At 38.5% G+C, this 14,171-nt stretch overlaps 1 protein-coding gene and 1 pseudogene across 10 annotated transcripts in view; both read right to left on the bottom strand.

The window, feature by feature from the left end:
* Nucleotides 1-14,171, bottom strand: part of SEMA6D (semaphorin 6D) — a 518,009-nt gene that overhangs the window by 494,039 nt on the left and 9,799 nt on the right. The window lies entirely within an intron of this gene.
* On the bottom strand, nucleotides 519-1,230 carry LOC105105015 (rRNA 2'-O-methyltransferase fibrillarin-like; annotated as a pseudogene).

The raw sequence follows: 14,171 nt of genomic DNA on the forward strand, positions 1-14,171 counted from the left end.
TCACATGCTAGGTCTGTGACCCAATCAGCATCCTGAAATTAGACTAATTAGTCTTCTTAATGGTGGATATTCTTGTCTTATGAAACTCAAATTTGGACCAGAAGCAGAGTGAGATAAACCACTGGGAAAGCAGAGGATGCTCTTAGTTATCCCTAGAGATCAACTCAATCTCATTTATAAATGAAAATAATAAGCCCAGAGATATGACATGATTATGCCCAAGACTACTCTAGTGGTCGGGAGCAGCCCTAGCTTGAGAACCCAGTCTTCTGAATCTGACGCCAGAGTAATTCTTGGCAGCCCACACCAAATTCTGCCCAGTGATGAGCAGAAATACTATTGACTGACTCAAATATAACTGAACATTAATGTTACTTTTGGGCCCACTTAAGGCCATGATGAGAAATGGACAATTAAAGCCATTTTAAAATTGTTTAACATTTCTTCTATGCATTATAATTTCTATTGTTCCTAATACCTCTGAACTGTAGAAATGAAAAACAATAAAATGCATAGCAGTGGAGTGTACTGGCCAGATGCTACCCATTTATTGAGCACAGAAAACAAAAAACAGCTTCTAAACTACCACAAGTTAAAAATCACCTAGTCTAACAGCAGCAACAGTAGCATGTAACAGTAGAAGCACAATTTCTCACAATCCAGATGGTCCTGGGCTTCAGTTCTTCAGCTTGGGGTGTGGCTTGGACACAACTATGACCACGGTGGTCTCTTTGGTATGGTTCTAGGGTCAGCTGCTGCGGGGCTTCATGTTCTCCTGTTGCATCTTTTTTTTTTTTTTTTTTTTTTTTTTTTTACTTAGGAGGCGAATATGGCCTGGGGAGTAGCTGTGGAGTCAATGCAGCAGTTGACCTTAATGGAAATCATACAACGTGTCCTCCATTATGTAGGAAGGTGTAGGCATTCAGGGCTACCATCTGGTTCACATCCACATTGCAATGAGCATGCTGTATTTGTGCAGGTGCCAAACATCTTCAAGGACAGGAATAATGTTGGTTCTCTTCTTGGCCAAGTTAATGAGGTCATACAGCCAGAGTGGTGGGAGAACTCAGCTGCACAGACCACACCGTGTTGGCTTACAATGTCAGAGACGTGGGAGACAGTGGTGCCCTAGGCAGCCCCGAGGTAGAGCATCTTGGCCCCTGGCTTGATGTGGATCTGGTCCACACAGCCCAAGATTTCTGCAGCCAGCTTGGAATGGAAGACGGTTTTGCTTTATTTACTCTGGGAGGCTAAATAGGGATGAACTCCTATCCCTCATCTGTATTTCTGTAGGACTGTAAACATAAACTGCCTTACGATGATGATAAGAAGAAAAAGAAGGAGGAGCAGAAGGACAACAACCACAACAACAACCAGCAGCAGCAGCAGTAGTAGTAGTAGTAGTAGCAGCAGCAGCAGCAGTAGTAGTACTACTACTAATAGTAGCAGCAGCAGTAGTAGCAGCAGCAGCAGCAGTAAAGTAGCAGCAGTAGTAGTAGCAGAAGTAAAGTAGCAGGAGCAGTAGTACTACTACTATTAGCAGTAGCAGCAGCAGCAGCAGTAGTAATACTACTATTAGTAGTAGCAGCAGCAGCAGTAGTAGTAGTACTAGTAGCAGCAGCAGCAGCAGTAGTAGTACTACTAATAGTAGCAGCAGCAGTAGTACTACTAGTAGTAGCAGCAGCAGCAGTAGCAGCAGCAGTAGTAATACTACTACTAGTAGCAGCAGCAGCAGCAGCAGCAGTAGTAGTAATAGTACTAGTACTAGTAGTAGTAGCAGCAGCAGCAGCAGTAGCAGCAGCAGTAGTAATACTGCTACTAGTAGTAGCAGCAGCAGCAGCAGTAGTAGTAGTACTACTAATAGTAGCAGCAGCAGCAGCAGTAAAGTAGCAGCAGTAGTAGTAATAGTACTAGTAGTAGTAGCAGCAGCAGTAATAGCAGCAACAGTAGTAGTAGCAGCAGCAGCAGCAGTAGTAATACTACTACTACTACTAGTAGTAGCAGCAGCAGCAGCAGCAGTAGTAGTACTAGCAGTAGCAGTAGCAGTAGTAGTAGCAGTAATACTTACTGAGTGTTTTCTTTATCTCCAGTACACTTCTAACAGCTTTAAATATTTTACATCATTTAATCCCTACAATAATCCTTTGAGATAGGTGATATCATTTTTCTCACTTTACAAAGTGTGGGAACTGAAGACAACTGAATTTTAAAACTTGCCTTAAAGCTCACAGCTCTAAGTGTCAGAGACAGAATTTAAACCCAGGCAGTGTGACTCCACAGGTTGCAGTCCTTACCATTATGTACAGTGCCTGGTATATGTCTGTTGATGATCATTTGCCTTACCCATTTCCACAATTACTCCTTCTTGCCCATGACTGACTCCTCCATCGCTGACCTCTAAATCTGATGAAGTATCAGAATCACCTAGAGAACATCTTTAAAATAGGTACCGTAGTCCTCTCCCCAAGATACCCTGATCCATACTAGACTAGGTAGTTCCAAAAAGCACAGCAGGTTAATCTGGAGGTTCAGGTCCAAAGACCCATATTTGGGAGCCATTGATTTGGAGCCTTTCTGTCTGGGACAGTTGTCTTGTTCATCAGAGACACTACCTGAGTTCACAGAAGCCAGGAGAGGAGGAAAGGCACGAAGGGTAGCCAGCTAGTCTGGCTACCTCAGCACTTTAGCCCAGGGAGTCTTCACATCCCCTTCTCACACTATGAGGTCCTTGAGGACAAGGACAAAGCGTTAGTCAGAATTAAACCTTCCACGATGGCTAGACCAGTGCCTGATTCACAGTAGGTGCTCAGTTAATACTTACTGTCTAGGTTCTGGGTGAATGTTATTGAAAAAAGGCAATAAAATAATGGTTTTCCAAAGAGACTAAGAAGAGTTTTCTAACTAAGAATCACCTATTGCTCTGATTATAAAAGAATCATAAATCTCCCTGTAACACTGTAAATGGCAGATACAGCAGGAGGGCTTATTCACCGTATTAACACAAAGGAAGAAATAAGAAGGGCAGAACAAATGGGTGCAAAGGAAGAAGCCATATTTAAATGCTGCCTGGTTGAACAAACTACATATCAATTTAGAGATTAAATATAATCATCTATGTTTATTTTACCACATTCATTAAATCAAGTGAGTATATTTTTAAAAATTCTTTCAAGGCTGGCTCCACAGGACCCTCAAATGAATTTACCACTCATCCTCCTTTCCACTGCTGCCTAATTGGCCCACCACAGGCTAATAGGCTAACAGTACTCAGCAACCATTTATCTTTTCTGAAGTCTTCTCCTAGAGCCCCCTTTAAGACTAGCAGTAGGTTTTCACTTGAAGCTATTTGTTCTCTCTTATTTGTTTGTTTATTTCAAGCATGTTGGAGAGGCTTCTCTGCCATTTATTTCTGAAGCAAATCAGGAACACTAATTTGTTCTTTGTGGATTTTTGGAAACTACCCCAGTGGGAGCAGCTTGCTGTGACCAGGATTTCTGCCTGTGGATGGTGGGGAGGGGGTAGTCAGGAAGGCTGCAGAGACAGAAAGGAACACTATAGCTAGGTGAACACATTAATGTTGCTGAGCTGAGAGGCAGAAGTCCTGATTCTAAGGAGATGCAACCAATGAAAGCATGCAGACAAGACTACCCAAGGGCCAGCATTTACCTCTGTGCAACTGTGTACAAAGTAGCAATTTCTGGCTGAGATGGAAACTCTTGCTTTCCTTAGACATGGGAATGTAGCACAGATATGACACTGCAGGTAGAGAAAAATCATGGGTGCTGAAGCTAGAAGAAAGCTAACAGCTCATTTTGGGGTGATGGGGAAAGCATTGTGGATGAGGGGTGGGTAGGAAAGTTCTCAACTTTCTCAAAACCTGTACATTTCAATCCTGGCTCTGCCATTAATTGACATTGTATCCCTGTCCAAATCACTTTACTTCCCTGCCTTCCAGGGTTCCCCATCTGTAAAATCAACAAATCCAACCTGTTGGCCAAGTATCCTTTCCATTTTAATGTGCTGCCTCCAGATGAACAAAGATACACACATATTTATATCTGTAAGATAAAAAGCCTTTGACTTTTTACCTTAAGGTGACTTTCAGGAAAAACAAATTGTATAAGAAAATGAACATACATTGGGAATTTTTTTTTAAAACAACCTGCAAAGTATATAGCCAGAGATCAATGTTATATACCTTTAATCTAATCATCTATGTACTCCTAAATTTCAGTATAGGGATGTTAAAAGCAACTGATAATGAACCTCAGGTCCTATAACGGCCCTTATCAGAAGAAAAGGCACTACAGTATCTATTTATGAGAAAAGAAAATAAGATAATTTCTGGAAGGGTATTGAAAGGTAATAAAAGATGAATAAATGTTTTTAAAATGCAAATCAATTATCTTATTATCCTGACACAACCTCTAGTTTTATTTATGCATATAATCTATACACACATACTATATTTATATTGTTATAATAATGGTATACATAGTATTTTATATTTCACTATTTTTACATATATCTCATAAACATACCTTGATGTTTCCAAATGATTATCATTTTAATGACTTTATAGTATTAAACTATATTGATATACCATAATCTATAAAATTATTATTTTTGTCTCTAACTTTTTGCTATTAATACTGATTACAGTAAAAATTTTTATGTTTAGCTTGTTTTGTTCCTGTTAAAATGTTTCCATAAGAGAAGGAGAATTTTGAATGCAATGGATATGAATAAATTTGTGACTTTTTGCTACAAATGGTCATGTTACTTTCTAAAGGGATTAACAATTGATAATGCCACCAACAAGGAATGCACGCATCATTTTTACCAAAATCTCACCATCTTTAATAGTTGTCATTTTTGTGATATAATATCTTATGCTTTTTAGAACTGGCAGAGTAACAATGATGTATATGACAAAGGGTCCTCAATAAATATGTTTTTGACCCTGCTCATAAAAACTCTGGACTTAACTTGGAGATTCATTTATTCATTCATTCACTCTAACTCATTCATTCACTCATTAATACAATCAAAAACTTTTCACTAGGCACAATTACGTAATGACAAAATGTTAGGCCCCAGCTAAGCAAAGTTAGACTTTCTCTTAACAGTTCAGTTTTTCAAAGAGAGAAATTTTTATGAGCACATATGTGGTCAACACAGTATGTTTCAGGATGCATGACATAGATGAAAAGACAAAAATTAGCTCATTATTTTTCCTTGATAGCATACTTTCAACAAAATATACTCGGTATCTCTAATGAACGGAACTCGTTTCTTAATCTATGCCATGAATGAGCAAGCTACTTCTAAAGATGTGACCCAGACTCTTTTCAGAGGCAGAAATTTCTGCAAAGACACTGGTAAGAATTGTAATCAGCTAAATACTAATTCTGATATTCTCCTTCTTCCTCCTATATTGGCTTTCATTTCCTCTATGTGCCCACTGCAGTGTCCAAAACATAACAGGTCCCTAATAAACTGTGACTTTCATGACTCCTTCTCCTTCAACCCTAAGTCTGTATACTGTTCTTCTTTAGGTTCAAGTTCCTTTACCCGAAAAATTCTACCAGGCCCAGACTCTTACATATTTAACTATTCTCCAACATTAATCCTCCCTCAAAACGACAACAAGCATCATTAACTGAGTGCTTAAAATGTGCCATGCACTGTAGTATATTATTTTATTTAATTCTTACAAAATCTGCTTTATACTCCATTACCAGAGAAATTATATAACTGACCAAGGTCACAGAGCTGACAGGTGAGAGGGCTGGGGTTCCCATCTAGATGCTGTCTAAGCTCCCCTTTTAAGCTCCCCTTTGAGCCCAAGTTGTATTACGGTGCTTCAGCTCTGGAGAAAGGCCCAAGATCTATGCCCAATGTCCCTATAGCATTGCTTACCTACTGGATGGTATGCAGGAGAATAAAAAATAGGGGAAAAAATCATACAAATGTGTTAGGCAAATTTTCCCATGATAAAATAAGTGGTTAAATCTTATCAATTCAATCCACACCTTAATGACTAGGTGATTTAGAATGGTCACTATTAAATAGTCACAATTTCCATGATGATTAACTTAATGGAATATTATTGTGAAGATATGACCTCTATTTTATCGTAAACAATACCCTCTGGCTCCATATTTTACTGTGGTTCATTAATGATCCCGAACACATATGAAATGGGCCCTCACACATACAGGCTGTCTTCTGAAAGAGAATGTATTTCTACACCTCACAATGGAGAAGTTCCACGTCTCTACTGATACTGCATTTGGAAGCCACAGTGCCACAGTGAGTTAAATTTTGCACTGAATTTGGCTTTATTGCTCATGAATATCTTAAGATAATCACTGCTGAACCACAGCCCAAATTAAACAAAGTGCTAACAACCGAAGTGAGAGTTCCTCAAAAATCACCTTTGAAGATCACTGATATGGACAGAAATTGAAGTTTTACAACAATTTGACTTTTACTTCACTGAGATCTCATCAAGTTCCATGTTTGAAAGTGCCACACTATTTTCTTCCCAAGCAAAAGAGGTTTGCTATTAATGCCTACAGTTACTGATGGCCTCTGCACTACCAAATTCTTTTGTATTATCTACTCCATGGTTTTTTTCTTTTTACACAAACTGTATTTTGTGCGACAATACCAATACATACCAGGCACTAACTTACAACTTTTTCAGTCTCTTAAATTAAACCAATAGGAATGTGTAGATTCTCATGCACAAAACAATGAGATTCACTCAATAATTCTTAAAATGTACAAGGTAGTTTACTTTTAGTAGTAAAAGGTGTCATCAACTGAATCTGTTCAACAGGCAGATACAGAGCATGATGTCAAAAATACAGGGGTCCAGATTCTTTTTTAAAAGGAGTTTTCTTTTTCTTTTTTAAACTTAGGGATCTAAATTACATAAACCTTTCTCATTCTTTGTTTTTACATTTTTACTGAAATGAAAGGATCAATTTTGTTGGGGAAAATGTCTCTGAGATGCATTCTATAAACCATGGCAAATAAAATCTATCTCTTAGGAATTCTTTGGTACAGAATTTCGTACACTTTGTTCAAATTTCTTTTTCTTATAAGTGCAGTGATACTGGAAGCTTTCCTATCTTCCAAATTACCTACAGGAACTGATACAACCAAACTTCTTTTGAGCCCAAATAACTTCTACATTATTAAACCAAACCTTCTGATGTGACTCAATAGCTAATCCAAAAGAAAAAAATCAAAATGAAGGTTATAGAAAAGACTATTGATGTGTCTTTTATACTTACTATGTTTTAATTTTTTTCCTTTTGCTTGAAAGCATTATCATTCTATTTCTTAGATAAATTAGTGTCTCTGAATTTCGTAAATAAGCTTGATACAACAGACCCATTCACACATATGGTAGAGATTTCTATAATGCATGCCAATTATCCTTAATGGTTTTTATTTGAAATTCTCTTTGTGGAGTGCAGTGTTAGTTTCTTTTGCTTCATGAAACACTTGTGTTAAGTATTGTTCTCTACAAACAAAGCAGCATAATGTAGAAACAAATTATTTAGAAGTAAATTAAAAGGACTGAACATTCTAAAATGCAAATTGCACAAGCTTTCTGCCGAACAGATGAACAAGGCAAAAGATGGTTTATCTTAGTTCTATAAAGACAGCGACTACCTTGAGTACAGCTTACATATTGACTCCTCATATCTTCCCTCCCGTCTCTCTCTCCCTTTAAGCACAAAGAAACCATGCAGCTCTGGTGGAAGAAAACATCATTGTCACCATATTGTTCTGACAAATTTTTTTAAAACAATCAACAATTATTTTGTTGGGCATAGAAAGCAGGAAACTTAGGGGCAGAGTTCTAAGTTAACTTTAGGAAATAGCTTTCTATACATATAAATGTGTAAAGTGTGTTCACCTAATGCTTATAGGGCACTTTAAAAAAAAAAAGTGCCATACATTTTTAACTCAGCCTCAAAATGTCAGCACAAGTGAGATGGTGAAATTATATATGCAATTTTATTCTAAATCCAGGTTGAAACTTTTAATGGCTGTACTCCAGTAATTTTAAGCTGGTTAGAACAGTATACAATTAATTTTTCTGTATTTTATCCACTCACAAGAATAAAGTAGTTAACAATAGTTAAATACTGACTGAGATGCTAAGAATTATAAATTAAAAGTAGTACTTTGAATTTACTCCTAGTTAATACTGACTGAGATGCTAAGAATTATAAATTAAAAGTAGTACTTTGAATTTACTCCAGGCATACTTTATGCTTTTTAGTAAACATTTTGTTTCCAGTAGGTATCTGAATTGTGCAAAACATACCATCACAACCAGAGCAGGATTGCCAACTCCCTCCCAAACCAGTACCACTTAAATTTACTTGGTTAGTTGGTTGTGTTTTGTATCCTAGCCCTTTGTAGTCTTACAACACTTCTCACAAATGTAGTTGTCTTCCCAACAACCCAACAGCGATATTCACACAGTGAGAAAGTGGAGGAGCTGGATTTAAACTCAGGTCCTCTGATTCACTCCAGCGCTCCATCCCTTACTCCATGGCAACTTAAGTACATAAGCAGTCTTCTCTGTGCTTCTTCCTTGAGGACGCTTGCTTTCAGATTTACTAAGTATTTTGCTTTGCTTTGCTTCAGGAGGTAGCAGAACATCGTGATGAAGAGTGTGGTCTTTGAGGCTGGCCTCAGTTCCTTCCCCGACTACTTGAGGTTACACATGCTACTTGACTTCTCAAAGACTCAATTTTATCTTCTGCAAATACTGTTAACAATAGGGACTTTTATCATGAGGACTAAAGGAAATAAGGCATGTAACTAGCTAACCTACCACAGTGTAAGGTGCATAGTATGAACTCCATAAATTCAACTAGTTTTATTATTGGGAATCACAGCTCACATCCACTCAAAAATACTCTAGGACAAATCTTCCACTTGGTTTCTGAGAAGGCATGAAAGAATAGAGATCTATTTTAGTTTAGGAAGTTTTTACGTAAAAGAAATGTCTGAGGAGTGTTTACCAGGGTGGAGTTCAGCATGGGTCAGGAAGGGGGAGAATACATTTTTAGTTCCTTTGCAGTTAGGTTTTCACACTGAGACCACGTAATTTTCTTGAAGGAATGGCTAAAATTACCACACACACAGACACTTGGACACACCCATGAAATATTTTAAATGCTCATTCTAAAATATATTCCCAGTAAAACAGGAACGTTGGGGTTCTCTGCCATTTTAGGTGAGACACAGGTACATGCCACTCTCTCAGATACGGAGTTGTGAGTGGCTTAAACTTTGCCTTGTTTACCACAAAACCTCCTCTGGCCACCAAGATTGCTCAGCAAACACCTTGCTGAAAAGGTACTGTTAATTCACAGGCATAATGGGGTTCTCTTGATGTTTTGATTCATGGTTGGTAATCAGAGCAGCTGAAATCATGTTTTCCTAAATTTCTTTCCCACCTTAATAAAACCTCTTCACTAGTCAACTAGGCCCACTGATCTATCCTAACAGATTTGCTACCTCAAACATTTTTGAAAAAAAGGTTAGAAATAAAGAGGTCAGAAATAAATAGAAACAAACAATTGGACTTGCAACTGGAAACTTTCAATGGCCTTACAGGTCAAGTACCCACTGCAGATGCTAGGTGCACAGGCAAAACCAAGAAGGGCATGTAGAAGGTCCAACTTGGAGTTACGCCATACAGCAGCCCTTCTAAGCAGAGGGGGTTTCAAAGGTAGGACCCAAGGTATTATGATTCTCACTTACTTCATTGTCTTTGATCACTACCTTTAAGAAACAACAGGACCACAGCCACAGTGGGATCCACATTTCTTAAAAGGAGAAGAATATCATAAAGGTTCAGAGACAAATCCAAAGAAATGAGTTTATTACTAGATTGGGAGTGGATTCACTCAAGTTGAGGTAGGAAAGGGGCTGATACAAGCCATTTCTCCCAGTCCTTAAGGTTCCTCCATGGCAGGCAGCTTCTTCATTCAGACCTCAGATCTCCACTAATCTACTGGCCATTCCATCACCTCTACATGCACTCATTGGGACATGTCTTCTGGATCCCTCTTTGGAGGTTCATCAACTAAGCAGACTGTCATCACCACTGCTCTACCTGAGCCCACGTCATATTGGAGCTCCTTCGAAAATCTTGTGGTTTCCTCCTAAAACCTCCTATCTGGAAAGCATACCACTGGCATTCCTACTGAACCTTGCTCTTTTTCTCATCTTGAACTCAGAGGAGGAAGGTCAGGATGTGAAGTAACTCACCACCTGGTTCTCTAATCCCGTAACTTTTTCTCTGCCACAATTCCTTAGGGCCAAAGGAGTGGACTTTCCATGTCCTCTGTCTTGTCTTAAGTTTGCTCCCCTCCCTGGAATGCACTAAAACTTGGATCTATTCTACCAGTCTTGGTTCTTGATCTGTTGCTAGCTAATGGATTTAGAAAATCCTTTTTCCTCAACAATACCTGATTTTCAAGAATACTATTGTGCTAAAGTAAAGAAGTCAAGAAGTTAAGCTTTGAAATGCAAAGTGGGTCAGTGGACCCTCTGTTTAACATAGTACCTACTCTGTCCTTTTCTAGGGCAATAATAAGCCTCTTGACTCTGCAAGGAAATGATTTAAGTATACCCCAAAATTGTTCCTTTACAAATATGAATTAGATACTGATAACAAAAAATTATAATCTTTTTTGAAATATTAGAAAAATATAGGAAATATAAATAATAATACTTAGAACAAGATACAGTATTTTTATATTAAGTACTGTATTAATTAAAGGTAGCCTGGAAACAGACACCTTTATATCAAGAGATAAAATCAAGAAATTTTCAGTAAGTTGCTCAAAGCAGCCAAAGAAATAGAAACCAGCAGGCTGCGAAAAGCCCTTCAAGGAGTTGTGGATCATCAAGCAGGATGTCAGGCTGTGCTGGGACTTTTTCCCCTACTAATTTTGTTGTTATCTTTGGAGTTAAATCAGAGGCTGTGAATAAACCACTGTTGATCTATCTCAATTAATTCTCCACCCCCACGTCTTACTTTCAATCCTTAGCCCAGGTCTTTATCACAAAAAGATACTATTGCAAGTTCAACTCTGAGATAAATTAAACAAAGCAAATGCAGATAGAATAGCAGTCTGTGCAACACCTGCAGTCTAATCTAAAAATAGACTTTGAGGGGCTATTCTAATCATCCATCTGATTTTCTACTCTATTCCAAGACATTAAAGAGACCAGATTTATTGCCTGCTAAAACATAAAAGTGTCAGTACACGGAGAACCAGTTAAGTTTGGCTCTCTACACATCTAGAAGGTAACCTCCCATACAGAACACAACTTTAAATCATCATAGTCTACTACCAGAAGACCTGTGATAGAGCGTAAAATCTCAGGTTTGAGGAAAAAAACAATTGTTCTCAGAAGTACCAAAGTGATATTAAAAAATCCACTGAAGAAGCTACAAACCACTGCTTAAAACCAACCACCAGAGCTGTTTAAATCCAAACTGCAGAAAGGTGGAGGTTCAGATCCCCCATTTGGCTGCATAGATGAGGAAACATTTTCTGAATCTTTCAGTGATTTTTTTTTTCCTCAGGACTGCGAAGATCTATCAGTATATCCTATTCAAGATACCTTTTCCAGCGTTTAGATTCTGGCACTTTTCCCAGTTATTAAAAATTCTAATGAAAGAAGCAGTCACACAAACCCAGCCCAACAAGCTTAAGATCTTTTGTTGGTTGTCTTATGTAACTGATATTACATGTATATTTAGAATAAATGGATGCTGTACCTTTGTGTCAGTTGCTCATTCTAACATGTTTCACATCCTCTTGAATTGTGTGCAACTTTAGAAATTTCCAATCATCTTACTTTTAAATACCTCAGCTTACAATATAAAAGGGCTTAGAGCTTATTTAAATAAAGACATTATACATAGCTCTGCCTGCACTCTTTCAAAATACTCAGTCAATTAACATAAGCTACCTTCCAGAGGATTTGCTTTAAGTCAGGTGGAAAGGAATATTATTTCAGAACCAAGGAAGGAAAAAAGAATGTGGAATTCATAGCAAACCAAACATCTGACAAAACATGAACTCTATTCAATTTCCCCATATATTAAGGGTGGTGGTGGCAGGCTTCCCCTCCCCTCCTTTAAAGCATTCTGCCAACCACTGCACTCTGAGCACAACAAAAAGGCCTCTAGGACGTCTCTGAAGGGATATAATGTCCAAAATGTTGCAGCCCCTTCCATCAGACAGAGGCTCAGGACGTCTCTCTAGCCTCCAAAATACTGCAGGCTTAATTACCCTAGGGGTGCAGTGAATGGGCAGCACCATTAATCATTCCCAGGGCACTAAATGCCCTGAGAACCGTTCTGAGTCCTGCAGTAGCAGTAGGAGCATCCAAGAACTGAGCTGGTCTCTGCCCGCTGAGCCATGCTGCCACCTGGAGGCCGGCAGGAAACACAGCTCTTCAGATGCCAGTCTTTTCCCTCCAGTTCTAGAGAAGCTACAAGATGTGGGCTGTGCTGAATACTTCCTCCTTCTTGGACACTTAACCCTGTTCTCCCTCCTCCCCCAAACGCTGGGACTTTCCTCTTCATTGTTCAGTTGCTTGTGGAGCAAGTGAGGCCAACAGAAATGGGCGAAGGCTGCAGGCAGCTCCTTGGTCCTTACCTTCCATGCTTTTCTCACCCACACCCTCACCCACATTGGAGCCCCACTTTAGGTGAACCTGTTCTCTTGTTTGCCCAGCCAGTTGATCAATATTAGGGGTCTCATGTTCTGTTCTAGAGACAAGACATTGTACACACCCTTAAAATACTCCAACTCTGGGTGAAGCAAGAGATAAGAAGACAGAGGGTCTCAGTCCAGTCATGAGGAATGTTCACATTGGGTAAGTACCAGACGTTGTGGGACCCAGAGAAGGGATACCTAAATTGGCCAGGGGTGAAAGGATGTTAGGAAAGTCTCTAGTAAGAGGGACTCTGCAGTGGCATCGTGCACAAGGGTGTGCTTTTCAAATGTGATGAGCCTATGATCAAATCATAGCTACAACTACAAACCATGCAACCTTTCCAATTTTCATTTTCTTCGTCTGAAAAATTTTTAGTAATAATACCTCTTTTGCAATGTTATCAGAAGAAGAGATAGAAGTTATATGCATCAAACAGCTGGGATAGTTTATTAACTCAATACCAGAAGTCGTTTCTCTTTTAATTATCACAGAGATGCTTCTGGCAGAGCAAGCTGGATCTATGTAAGCAGAGGAGAGGGGCAGAGAAGGGACAGTATACGCAAGTCAGATGGTGAGAGAACTGTGTTCAGGGATGGTCAAGCAGTGTGTTATCACTGCAAACACTTCAGATTCACTCGTCTTTTCATGTTTCTCTACATCTATGTCTCCTCTTTTATCTTACTCTTCATTGTTGTTTTTTTTCCTCTCCGTTGTCCCCACTCAACAGTCCAAGAAAGTAAGAATGCCATTTGCTTCCAGAATATTAAACAAGTCTTTAAGTTTTCACTTAGTTCATGATAAGAACATCTGTTTGGCGGAGAAGTAGGCACCTGGAAAGAATTCTGTTTTCATCAAATTTCCTTCAAGCAACACAATAAAGTTGGTGGGTGGGTACCAACATTCTGATAAATGCTAGCACTAGTCTGTCCCTACAGAATGCACTAGTAAGTTTGAGTGAGCTGCAGTGACACCTCCTGGTGAGAGAAAGGGAACATCACTGAATATAAAATTTACTTTCCATGCTTTTACAATTTTATGATAAAAAACAATACGTGAAAAACATCTTTTCCACATGAAATATTTTTCCATCTAAAGAAAAAAGCAAAGAAGTTTCAAAGACAGACATACAGTTACATACACATTCAGGTTTGACTGACTTGCATTTTGGAAACTAGCTGAATCAAAGAAAGAAAACAGTTTTACTTTTATTTCATGACATCAAATAATTAATTTGACTTAAAAAAATCTTTCATCCACTCATTTTGGCATTGTGTATATACAGAGCCTTTCTAAAGCTAAGAAGTAAAATGCTATGGAAGTAACTTTATGTAGTATTTTTAACTTGATTCTTCGTGAAATGCAAGTCTGTACTTTCTCTTGAATGCCTG

This window comes from Camelus dromedarius, chromosome 5 (genome assembly GCF_036321535.1).
Source record: "Camelus dromedarius isolate mCamDro1 chromosome 5, mCamDro1.pat, whole genome shotgun sequence".
Classification (NCBI taxonomy): Eukaryota; Metazoa; Chordata; class Mammalia; order Artiodactyla; family Camelidae; genus Camelus; species Camelus dromedarius.